Source organism: Python bivittatus, unplaced genomic scaffold (genome assembly GCF_059951505.1).
Source record: "Python bivittatus isolate LINGU-HERP-01145 unplaced genomic scaffold, Pbiv_v1 ctg000120_np1212, whole genome shotgun sequence".
Taxonomy (NCBI): Eukaryota; Metazoa; Chordata; class Lepidosauria; order Squamata; family Pythonidae; genus Python; species Python bivittatus.
In genome coordinates this window covers 1,590,770-1,603,195 of record NW_028277037.1, presented here as the reverse complement: position 1 = coordinate 1,603,195, position 12,426 = coordinate 1,590,770, and the positions used below count along the sequence as shown (strand labels likewise).

The 12,426-nt window shown below is 39.2% G+C and overlaps 1 protein-coding gene across 3 annotated transcripts in view; it reads left to right on the top strand.

Annotated features, from left to right (window-relative positions):
* The window catches only part of SEMA3D (semaphorin 3D), a 170,902-nt gene that overhangs the window by 26,585 nt on the left and 131,891 nt on the right, over nt 1–12,426 (top strand). The window lies entirely within an intron of this gene.

Genomic DNA, 12,426 nt, shown 5'->3' with positions numbered 1-12,426 from the left:
ATGACATTTCCCGTGAGTTGATGAAAAGGTTTAAGAAAATCCTTTTGGAGCCAGAGCCATCATATAACAGTGCTCACCCATTGCAAAGCTTGCCAACTCATGCACTGAATGATAAGAGGGCTTTTATTTCCCACAAATCAGCCCAACTTCATGTTTTATACCTTGTGATTGAGCTGTCTTGAGCTTGCTCATTTTTTTTAAAGACAAAGATCGGATGAATATGGAATATAGCCAAATGCTTTGAAAATGACAGTCATCTTTCCTTGGTCCATTTGATTGGCTGGCTGCCGAGATGACTGAAGCACAATTGAGATTTTCACCCACCCCATAAATCCCACTGTAAAAGGTCCTGTTGCTATATCTGTTATCTGTGTGGAACTTCCTGAAACAGATTGTGTCAACTTCCTGGGGCACTCTGGCTTTTCAGACAGGTGGATCTATCCATATTTAAGTTAAATGTACACTTTCCATTTGACATAACAGAAAGGTTGTTGAAGGGAGAAATGATTTTATTGGCAAATATTCATGCCATTTAATGTGTTACAAGGGAAGATTTGTTTTAAATTAAGGATATCAGCCAAATTGCATGCATTTTTACTGTTAAGTCAGCCTAATGGATGTTGGCCTGGGGAAATGTTAATTCCCCTTTGCATTATCCAGATGTAAGAGCATTACCTAGATAGTTTCCTTGGGAGCTAGTAAATTTTGAACTAGTTGGGAGTGGGATGGAAATCACTTTCTGAGAAGTGTGCTTAAATAGATGCACATTTTTGTCTGAAATAGAAAGAAGATACAAAAAGCAGTTGCCATGAGATTCAGTATATTAGTGGATCTTAAACCAAATGTACGTATGGGAATAATTAAAGTGCTGAGAGTATACTCTGAATAGTTGAACAAAGATATTTCCTGTTAAGAAGTATCTTTTTATTGAAGTCTACTTGGATTACTTGCAGAGCAATATTCTAATATTATATTCTAATATCCTCAGAGATAAATCTCTTGCCCGTTCAAGCCCGTTGCTCCCCATGGTTTATGGAGGAGCTGAGGGTTCTGAAGAGGGTTAAGAGATGCCTGGAGCGCTGCTGGAAGAAGACAAGGACTGAACCCAACAGAACACAAGCTAGAGCCATGGTGAAGGCCTACCTTGTGGCAGTAAGAGCGGCAAAACGTCAGTATTTCTCCGCTCTTATTGCATCTGCAGAATGCCACCCAGCAGCCCTGTTTAGAATCACCTGATCCCTGTTGGGGAGAGCGGGTTCAGAAAACCATCTACAGGGCCGTGCTGAGGAATTTTCTGAGCATCTGCAGGATAAAGTCGCTCAGATCCGTTCTAAGTTGGACGCCAAGCGTGAGGCATGGTCTGGTGAGATGCCCAGGGAACATCTTTGCCGAGTTATCTGGGACCAGTTTGATCCTTTGGTTCTGAGGAAGTGGACAGGATCCTCCAGACTATAAATGCCACCACATGCCCTTCAGATCCATGTCCCTCCTGGCTGGTGAGGGCAGCCAGGGAGGGGACGTGTGGTTGGGTCCTGGTGATGGTTAATACATCCTTGAGAGAGGGGGTGTTCCTGGCAACCTTTAAGGAGGCGCTGGTGTGCCCCCTCCTCAAGAAACCATTGTTGGACCCTACTGTTCTGGGTAATTTTTGTCCAGTCTCCCACCTCCCCTTTATGGGGAAGGTGGTTGAGAAGGTGGTAGCATTGCAGCTCCAGAGGATTCTGGATGATACGGATTATCTGGACCCCTTTCAGTCGGGTTTCAGGCCTGGATATGGAACAGAAACAGCATTGGTCACACTTATGTAGGATCTCTGGCGGGGGGCGGGATGGAGGTGGTGCATCCATCCTGGCTCTCTCTGACATGTCAGTGGCTTTCAATACCATCGACCATGGTACCCTTCTGGACTGACTCAGGGAGTTGGGGGTGGACGGCGTAGTTTTGCATTGGTTCGCCTCCTTCCTCCGGGGCCGGTCCCAGTCGGTGTTGATAGGGGAGGAGAGATCGGGCCCGCAGCCCCTCCTTTATGGGGTGCCACAGGGTTCGGTACTCTCCTTTTTAACATCTACATGAAACCTCTGGGTGAGATCATCTGTCTCCACGGGATGAGGTATCATCAATATGCCGATGATACTCAGATATACATCTCCATCCTGGGGGAATTAAGTGATGCTGTGGCTGCCCTTTCCAGGTGCCTGGAGGCTGTGGGGGTCTGGATGGGAACCAGCTGAACCCTGGCAAGAGAGAGTGGTTGTGGGTTAACCCCTTGGTCCCTAGGAATTTGTCCTCTTTGGTTCTGGATGGGGTTGTCCCAGACAGACCCAGTGCATAACTTGGGGGTCCTCTTGGACTCACGACTCCTGCTCAAAGAGCACGTGGCAGTCATGGCCAGGAGGGCCTTTGCGCAACTTTGTGTTGTCTGCCAGTTATGCCCTTTCCTGGACTGAGAGGCCCTTTGAACAGTCACTTATGCCCTGGTCATCTCCCATATAGACTATTGTAATGCGCGCTACATGGGGGTACCCTTGAAGAGTATCCGGAAGCTTCAACTGGTCCAGAATGCGGCCACGCGGGTGATTTTAGGTGCTTCATATAAAACCTTTGCTCTGTGAGCTGCATTGGGTGCCAGTTTGCTTCCGGGTCCAATTCAAGGTGTTGGTTATCACCTTTAAAGCCCTACATGGCATGGGTCCAGGGTATCTGAAGGACCATCTCATCCCCGCCACATCAACCCGTCCCACCCGGTCATGCAGAGAGGGCATGCTATGAACCCCGTCTGTAAGAGAATTTCATCTGACGGGGTCCAGGAGGCGAGCCTTCTCTGCAGTAGCCCCTGCCCTTTGGAAACTTTCCCCCAGAAGTGAGGTTGGCCCCCTCCTTTTTAGACTTCAGAAAAAAACTGAAGACCTGGTTTTGTCATCACACATGGGGTGGGGATGGGAATAGTCAGTTTTGGGGTTGACTGGTTCCCTAGTCTTACCTTTGACCGATATTATCTGGTCACAGGCTGAAATAATATCACCATCTCTTGGATTTTATTGTATTTAATAATTGTATTTAATATTGTATTATTTATGTTTTTACTGATTTTAAATTGTTTTGTTGTGAACCACCCAGAGTCCCTTCTTGTGGGGGAGTTGGGCAGTGATATAAATTTGATATTTAAATAAATAAAATAAATAAATAAAATAAATAAATGCTATTAAGTTCAATTTGACTTATTCTCAGGTAAACGTGCATAGAATTGCAGGCATATACAAGAGGAAGAAAGTATGCTCAACATTTGGAAAATATTCTAATAATATATTTGGTGAAATACAATACAGTAAAGCATTATTCTGTTATATGAGGACCAGTATTTAGAAAAAGGCAAAAAGGTATCATGGTGTTGTTAAGTAATGTTGATAATACAGATTTTTGTTTTGATTTTAATTGCTATTTAATTTTATTATGTTTTCTACTTTGCATTTTTTAAAATTATTGTAAGCCTCCTTGAGTGTTTATATGAACAGAAGGTCAAGGTATAATAACAACAAGAACGATGATGATGATAGTCAAGCAGAATACACTATGTACTGTTTATTCAAGTCACCTCAGATCTTTAAACTGGTGCCTTCCGGTTATGCTGGACTGCAAATCTCATGATTCCCAGATGTTGGTTAGGAATTACAGGATTTGTAGTCCAACGCCTCTGGAGGGCACCAGTAAAGAATGGTTGTGTCAGTCTTCACTAGTCAATTTGGGGGAGGTAAGCTAGATGATAATAAATAAAATCTTCAATGAAGTCTTCTTATTTATTTGTTTCCAATAAATAATCTATTGTCAGATTTCCTTTATTTATAAACTGCCTTTTCCAAAATGCATGCATGATAATAATAACGAGCACAATTTAACTCAGTTCGATTCCACACTTAAAATAGGAAACTAAAAAATATTGAGCATCTGCTTCTGTGTTTGTTGAAGGAGAAAGCACAGCCTGTCTGAAAGTGATGTGACATCTTTTGTGTTTGACTATCAATACGGGAATACCAAAAAAATGATCAGAAAAGTCAGGCCATCCTTTTAGACCAGTGTTTCTCAACCTTGGCAGCTCTAAGATGTGTGGACTTCAACTCCCAGAATTCCCCAGCCAGCATGGGTGGCTGGGGAATTCTGGGAGTTGAACTCCGCACATCTTAGAGTTGATAAGGTTGAGAAACACTGTTTTAGACTGTGTGGTTCCAGCCTGAGACAGATGGAGGAGGACAGCTTGAAAATATTCTCTGATTTTTAGCAACACTCCTAACTGTTGTTTGAGATTCGTGTTCTCACCAGCCCAGGCATTCTTGAAACTGGAAAGTTGGAGCTGATATCATTCTTAGCATATTTTGGACAAAGAGTGAGTAGGCAGGGAAAGGAATCTGTGTACAGAGCTGGAGGAAGTATTCCAGAGATGATTTATAATTTGAGAGAGAATGCTTCTGTTTTGATGTGATGACTAGGGTTTAATCAAAGTTTGTTTTGGAAGTTGTCCAAGATTGATGCTTAACAACAGCAAAGTGTTTTCCCATATGTCCAAGTCTGAGGTAGCAATTTTTATGTTCTTCTTTTCTTTTTTTACAGATTATCCAGGCAGGTGGAATCTGAGAAAATAATTTAAGCTGCGATCCTCTATTCAGGTCTCTGGAAGTAAGCCCCACTGAACTCAGTGGGACTCATTTCTAAGCAGGCATGCCAAGGATTGTGCTGTTTAGTTCTTAACTACGCATTCGGATATGAGCATTATTTTCATCTGTACTGTAATACATAGCATTAATGGTTGTTTATACTGGTAATAATAGTGATAATAGTATTCTGTACTATCTTTTTAGCTAGTGTTTTATATCTGGCCTTTCTCTTTTTCTTTTAAAGAGTTTGTTAATTGTTTTGCTCTATATAGGACTTTAATAATAAACTTTGATAATAAAATAAAGCTTGAACTAAATTGAACAGCATTAATGACCAATATTGTTCAATGTAACTTTTCACTTACTGCATGGGTGAATTGTGGGAATAATATAGTTGGGCTGATTTGGACAATTAACTCTGACATTCTTTATGCTGAACTATATCTTATTTTACTTTCTATGGAAGAAAAGTTATCATTATTGCTGACTTTCTGGTGGAAAGTCTATTGGTGGTAGTGGTCTGTTTATTTCCTTTGCCTTTTTCATATTTGATGATCTTCATAGCGCTGATAAATTTTCCATGTCATTTTGTTGGACATATTTTCCAGCACTAAATATTAGGAATCATAGGTAATAGAAATTAAAGGTCTGCAACTGTAAAAGGATTTCCAGTATTCCTGGATCTTGTAATTTAATACTATCTTCTTTCCTAATTGTGACAAGAAAGTTGTACAGGTTACAGAATATTCTAAAATATATCTTTTACTTGCTTGTATGAGGAAGCTGCACTGAATTTTGTTGAAAGTGCTTGCCAGCAAATACAGGTGTCTTTCTTTAACTGGCTACATATTCATAATTGAGCATTACAGGAACTTCATTCAAACAAGTAATATTAACATGCATGTCATCTGTTTATCTTATTTTTTTGTCAGTATGGGGGGTGGTTTAACCACAATTAGGTCAGTTATTTGGATTACTGGGAAAATGATTTGCATCTAGAAACATACAGCATAATTGTGGTATTTGATAGTGGAAGGAAGGGAGGGAGGGAGGGAGGGAGGGAGGGGAGTAAGTTGAATATGTTTTTCGGATTAGATATCTGAAATATGTTTCTACTTCTTACGTCCACAAGTGACAAGGCTGGTGTGACATGACTTGTCTTAACCATTATATTTAATGCATGATATATAAATGATTAATGAACAATAGCTTATTGTTACATTTCAGAACTTGGGCAATTACTTCTGAAGTTTAGGCCATATATTTCTTTTTATGTATTTATTTTACCAGAATTCATTGGGTTTGGCACACTTGAAAAATTCTAATGAATTATGAGCAACATTCCCTTTTTAAACAACTTGTTTTACAAAATAGGCAAGAACAATTGCCTTTCAGTGATTATCAATGGTTGATGGACTTATAAGGACATTTAAAAATGTAATACCTGTGTTGGATAGGCAGATAACAGGAAGATGAATATCAGAACAGCAAAATGTGATTTCAACAAGATATTACAATAGTCTCCCCTTGTAAAAACCACAATAGTACAAAATATATTCCATGGACATGACATCACCAGTCAGTCTTGGGTAATGCACTTTCTGTGTAGCAATTCCAATTCTAGCAAAGTACTTTGCTGAAAACTGTCAGATTTTTGTATCTATCATACTGGTAGTATCACATCAAACACACCTAAACATTTCTGATAAGGTAGACATTTCAGAAGGTTAGGAACACCTCCTTTTTCAGATGAGTTCAGTCTGTAATTGAACTATTCAAACATGTATTTTTCACACTGTTTATTATATAACCTCAAAGGTATCATTAAATAGTTTGCTAGAAAATTTGAAGAGAAAGCCAGACAAGTAGCAAGCATTATATCTATAGGATACTTTATGTATGTTACTATAAACACTCCATCCTTTTTATCCACCAGGTTTTGAGCAAGTTACTTGAAACAAAAGGGGATTTACATGCTGGCATCATTCTGCCATGTTGAAATGCTAGACATCAGCTATTTGGAAATCCAGGTGGTTATTTTCCTTTGGTCTGCCTAACCTATGGAAAATTAATAACACCTCAACTGAGCAGGTGAAGACCTAAACATATTTTGGTGCCTTATCTCCAGTCTAATGCTTCTGGAAACTATGCTCTTCAAATCTTTTGCTACAGATGCAAAAGTCTCCAATATAATAACCAACAAAAGGAAAACAACAATCTGCCTGCTGCAGTTATTTAAGACCAAAGTCTTAAGCCTTCTCTTGTCCTTACACAAGGAAATCTCTATGGGTGTAAAGACATCACTAGATCTTCTTAAAATACCAACTCAAGCAAATTTATGGAGGAGAATCTCTGGCCCAGCTCGTACTCCTAGATTTCTTCATAGAAGAACCACCTTTCATCAGTTCAGGAACTACTTACCAAGCTGTATGCATGCTGGGCATAGAAAGAGCTAGTGATTAAGTTGAACAAAGAATTCAAGATCTTGACATGCAAAGGTACCATTTCCTACCACTTCTGTTTCAATCTCATCTATCCACATTTTCACTAACCCTAAATATATATTCCAAACTCCTGGCATGCCAAAAGGCATTCACTTCACAGTGGTGCTAACAGAGAGATATAACAACATCCTCTTCCAGGATCCACTGTGTATCTGTTCTGATGTTGAAACTGTGACAGCTACACATATACTCCTGGCATGCCTAATCTATTTTCCCTGGAAGGTACTGTAGATTTGATAACTGCTCCAATAACAAAATATTCAAGTTGGCAGTGATAAGTGAGTGAAGTTTTCTGGAAAGTGGCTACATTTTGTGCTTATCGCTGTTGTTGTCAGAAGCTACTGGACTTCATTGGAATTTGCATACTGTAAAATTAGTAATTTATCATCTTCAGTTATTGTACTCATCTCCCATCTTTTTTTTCTTTTGAACTTATATTAATGAGTGTTTTTATTTTGTACTGCATTATTATTAGGACACTTTATCCCTATACTGTATGTCACTTTCAGTTGCTAGTCTTTGGCTGTGAAAAAGCCTATATAAAACAAAAGGGGTGGACAGAGAAACCTTGGGAATCAAATCTGATTTTAGTGTTGTATAGAAGTAAAGACTCCCTTAAGTCAATGTTTACTTCTAATGCCCTCACAAACACGTCTCTGTAATTTTTCATGGGAATAATATTGAAGTAGATGATTATTGTCTTCTTTTGGGACACACACGCAAACACAGATCTGTAGATCTATACTACTTCCCAGTCTACTCGGAATAAAAGGGCACCAGGTTTTCATTTAGTAGCGTTAAGTATGCTCACTTGTTTTTGGTGAATAGTGTAACTTAAAGAAAGCTGATTAGATACATCAAGAGTGGACAAACTGAGGATCTCAAAATGTTGCTGCATCACAACTTCCCACTTCTGTGCTGATGGATGCTTGGAATTATGTGTTCAGTCTATTTTCCCAAGGGTGGGAGTAACAAGGTAACAAGATAATCTTGGAAGCAGTACTTGTTTGGGTGGGAGAAAAATAAAGGAAAAAAATTAGAACATAAATTGTTACCTGTTCACCTGAGTGGGTGGCTAAAGGATTCCATTTTATTCCCCGGTCATATTGCCTCCTCAGAACTTAAGCGACTTAAAAGTCACAAAAAGTATATACAGTAGATGGTTTATCGATTGTATTGAATTTGATAGGATATGCAGGGTTAACGTAGCAGGTGATAAGGAATGTGAGAAGAGTTTAAGAACAGTCCTGGAACAGAATATAGCCACTTTGAAGTCGATTCGCATGCAGTGTTATCCATGAAAAGGGCTATAATTGGGATAAAAAAAGTTTGTTTTTTAAATCCCAATATTTCAAAGGAAACTTTGGAAATGTTCCTCTGGACTGAATATTTGCCATATTGATTGTTACTCAAGGAGTGATCGTTCCAAATTTAGGTCCAGTCAGAATTAATACACTTTTTGACAGTATGAAATCTCTAGTATAGGATCTATAAATATGAGTATTTTGAAGTATTAGAGGAAAGGAAAGAAGGAAAAAAACAACAACAACCATGTGTTTCTGACCTTCTGTGCAGGGGGATTTCCTGAACAGGCAATGGGAAATGAAAATGAAGATTTTTCCAGAGTACAAGAGAGCAAGAGAAATACTTCGGTTGTGATACCTTCATAAATAAAAGCTGGACAGTAACAGTGCTTCCCTCCACCACCCTAAATTCCTTGAGGCCCTTTATTTTAAACTTTTAAAGTTTAAAGGGATGATAAATGGGAACCTTTTAGTGAAAGGTTAAAAAAATAATCAGTTTATCACATCTCAAGCCAGATATATATCAGTCTGAGCCCTGATCTATTGCCATTGAAGTCAGCACAAGTTTTCTTCTTGATTTGCTGGACCTAACGCAGCCCATGATCAAGTAGCCGTCTTTGTCCAAATAACTCCTAATGATGGGCTCCATCTTGAACTCGACAGATCAGTTGTTGCCTTGGCTGAAGTAGACACACAGAGATTAAAGGTCTGCTGAATGGCATTTGTTTGCAGTGTGCCACCTGTCAGCTGAGCTGTGTTTAAAAATCTGTCACCACTTCCTGAGGTTGCAAGATCTCATTATGTGGAAGGGCAAGATAGTCCACTACAGAGTTTTAGCCTTGGTGTGACCTTTCTACAAAATGAAACAAAAGTAGAAACTCTGGGGGTTCTATTGATGATTTCTGAAGTGTGCATGAGATTGTGTATAATAATTCTTTAATTTTTTTTAGCCCACCTTTATTATTTTTATAAATAACTCAAGGTGGTGAACATCCCTAATACTCCTTTGTCCACCTACTTTCCCCACAACAACAACCCTGCTTTCTAGGCTGGTGCCTTAACCACTAGACTAAACTCTCTCTCTCTCTCTCCCCCCCCCCACTTTTTCCCTAATTAGTTTGGCTTCAATTTTATATGGTTCTGCTAATATTACAATTATCATTATTTCTTCCCTTTCTCAACATCTAGTCCACTTTGGCTGATCATGAAAAGCTAATCAGGTTGGACCAGGCTAGTACCTGGATGGGAGGCTATAGGCAAAATTGGGAAGTAAACAAAAACAACAGACAAAACAGAAAAAGGCATTGGCACACCATTTTTGTGTTGTTGCTAAAAAAATATGGAGGTGTCCTCAGAGAATAACGTCATGGTCACTAGCTTAATTGCCCTTAAAAGACAGCTAAATTCTTGAAAGTTGGTCTACCAGTGATACTAGTTATTTTGGCTACAACATTTCAGGATCGGAAACAGGATACCACTAATTGCAGTTTCTTGGGAACAACAGAGAGAATAGATTTCATGTAGCTTATTCAGAGACTTCCTACCTTGCTACTCTGGAGTAGAGTTTTAAGCCTGTTGCTTGACATGACAGGACTGTTTCCATTGAATTTCAGTGATATATAAGCTACTGCCATAAATTGCTTCCCAATTCTATTGGGCTTTATCTATGCTATGCTTCCTTGCATATGTAAGCCAAGCTTTAATTTATATAACAGAAAAGTGGTACTCCTCTATACTGGAGTGATCTATGGTAGACAGATAAAGCAATACAGGATGTCTTACATTTCTAGTCTCTCCCCTCTCTTTCTTTCCTGCTCTCAGCTCAGACAGATGTTTTCTTTCTTCTATGAGGCTGCAGAGAAGAGGTGAGAAGTAGAACAGAGGACCAAAGTCTTCCCTTTCTGCCCAAATGCCCTCTCCCCACTTTGTAAAGTGTTCTGCAGGACTACCAGATCTGGGTTGCAAAATTCAGAATGGCCATAAAGAGAGTTTTCTGTATCTGTAACAAAGCATATAATACTTCATGACCGTCCACTCATGAGAGCTTCTTTTATTCCGTTGGTCTTTCAAGGACTACAGCTTGTTGTGATCACAAGTACTTGGCTCTCCATTTCTCTGGCTCTCTGTGGTCCTTCCGGCATTATAATGGGAAGGTTATATTATTAATAGACAGGAAGAGAGGTGGAAACTGTGCATTCAGTTTACATACATACATATAAAATTCAGTGGTTGGTGATGATGATTCTTGTTTTGACTGATAGTGTTTACAAAATTATCACAAAGAACACCTTCTGGATGTTACAACAGAAATAATCTTGGGCCAGAGCTGCTGTTATAGTGAGGGGGGCCAGAGCCTTAGGCAGCTGATTTTGGTGCCATGGAAGAAGACTAAATTGCTGTTGAATTATTATTTCACATACTCAAGTTAATTCCCTGGATTAATGGGGAACTAAGAATAATAAAATGAAGGGAGAGCAGCTTGAGCAAAAGTGGGTATTAAAATAAATCAGATCAAGTGTTGAATAAATCGTATTTGGAACCATATTTCATAGTGGTAGAGGCAGTGAAAAATGCTTACTTTTCTGCCTCCATTGCTTCTGCACAGGGCAGCATTTCATGTCATTTGGTGCTTTGGAGCAAAAGGCCATGTCAGCCTTCCCAGGTAGACCAGACAGAAAACATGACCAGATGAGCGAATTCTAATTTATTGTATGGCTACATTAATAGAAACTTGCAAGTCTGAAAGGACAGATGTCCCACTGTCTCCTTTACAGCCTGAGAAGTCAGGAAGGGTCTCTTTTGAGCCTCTTTTTCCACCCATTATGCAGCTGTGGGCTATGCCTCTCTTATCTGACCCTTCCTTGGCAGCATCTCTTTGCCCCGTCTCCCAAGGTCTTTTCCACAAACCATTACAGCCTATCACTTGGCTGATAACACCCAGTGCTGCTACTTCTTACCATTGCTACCTTCTTCCTCTAATCTTTTTTTTTTTTTAGTTTGAATTAGATAATAGTAGGTTTTAATACTTTTAATCTACTATTAAGAAATCAGTCAGATTTTAACTGCTTCACATTTTATTTTTCTGCCCTGTATAATTAGCTGCTTTGATCTCCTTAGATCAAGCTGCTTTGATCTCTGGGTGACCTCCAAGATCTTTTCCAACTCTATGATTCTATGATCCCTCTGGTTGGAAAGACAAAATAAATAAGTAATAATTTTCTGCTCCAAATATCTTAGGATAACCCTAAAAGAATGGAAAATATTGATTCTGTTGAGTTTTTGATTATCTGTGAGCTTGACTGTTTGGTTCCATCAAGGAGGAAGCCACAGCCCCACCAAGACTGGCATTCAAGCTATTATATATAAACAGCCAGCAAACTCCACTCTCCCCTTACTGATGATGTAATGAAATGACTGCAAGAAAACAACCAAACACAGAGAGCGCTAAAAATTCAGTAGTTCAGCCCTGAGCTAGAGATATTCTCTTCTGTTGGAATTGATTCTGTTCTTTTAATTTACATTGCAGGTGAAGGATTGCATTTTTCAATATTCCATCTATAAAAAGCACACACAAAGAGGAACCAAGACTGTCCTAGATGATGGAAAGCCAACTTTATTTTCCATTTTACTTGTTATTCTACTTGGGAGTATTTGTTTTTGTTTCATATCTAACAATTTACTGTAATCACTCCAGCTGCATGTAACTATTTCAGGATTCTATTGTCTCACTTGGTGAGATGTAATACAGAGTGTGAATGTGTGACAAAGGAAGTGGGAGAGTGCTGTTGAAATCAATTTAAATATACTTTGATCAGTATAGCTTTTTGATCTGAGTTATGAAAAGTGGGAAGTGAAATGCCACACATCTATTCTTAGAAGCAGATCCTACTAAATTCTTCAGGTCTTGCCCTTGGGGATGGTTGAATCATCAATATTGGGCTGCTGATAATGTGTTTGTTTCCTCCCCGCCAC